The sequence below is a fragment of the Brassica oleracea genome, chromosome C7 (assembly GCF_000695525.1).
Source record: "Brassica oleracea var. oleracea cultivar TO1000 chromosome C7, BOL, whole genome shotgun sequence".
NCBI classification, from domain to species: domain Eukaryota; kingdom Viridiplantae; phylum Streptophyta; class Magnoliopsida; order Brassicales; family Brassicaceae; genus Brassica; species Brassica oleracea.
In genome coordinates this window covers 28224944-28225875 of record NC_027754.1, presented here as the reverse complement: position 1 = coordinate 28225875, position 932 = coordinate 28224944, and positions in this window count along the sequence as shown.

Here is a 932-nt window from a genome sequence, read left to right as displayed (position 1 = left end):
AAAAAACTTCTTCTAAAAGATCGACACGTGTCATTAATAAAAATAAAAAATAAATATACATATAAAGAAAAATAAATAATAAGTACTAAAAGATGACACGTGTCATTAATAAAAAATAAAAAATAAATATACATATAAAGAAAAATAAATAATAAGTAAATATACAACATAAGAAATAGAAATATTACATTAAACATCTATTATAATTACATTAAACATCAATCATAATTTATCATTTTATACAATTAAGAAATGAAAAAAAAAACTAAATTAAAAATCTATCTGAAAAAAATGTATAGTAAAATAAATAATAACTATATACACAATATAAAAAAATAGATATATTATATTATACAATTATCTTAATATTAGAATAAATAAATATAAAATATTAGAAAAACTAAATATTAAGTAAATATAGTATATAATAAATAATAATATTACATTAAATATATATCGTAATTTATCATTGATATAAAAGCGAACAATTTAGAATAAAAAAATAAAAAAATAAGAAAGATAAACAGTAAGAAAATACACAATATTAAAAATGGAAAAGCTAAATTAAGCATATATCTGAAAAATGTATAGTTCAATAAATAATAAGTAAATATTCAACATAAAAATATTAGATTAAACATCTATTATGATATTAAAATAACTAAATATAAAATATACGAACTATACTAATAAAAGGGAACTTTTAAGGCAGCGTCCACATCAGCGGAAAAAAACTTCTTCAAAAAGATGACACGTGACATTAATAAAAAAAATAAAAAAGCATACATATAAAGAAAAAGAAATAATAAGTAAATATATAATATAAGAAAAAAAATAAATAAAAAGGAAATATACAATATAAGAAATAGAAATATTACATTAAACATCAATCATAATTTATCATTTGATATAAAGCAAGAAAATTAGAATAA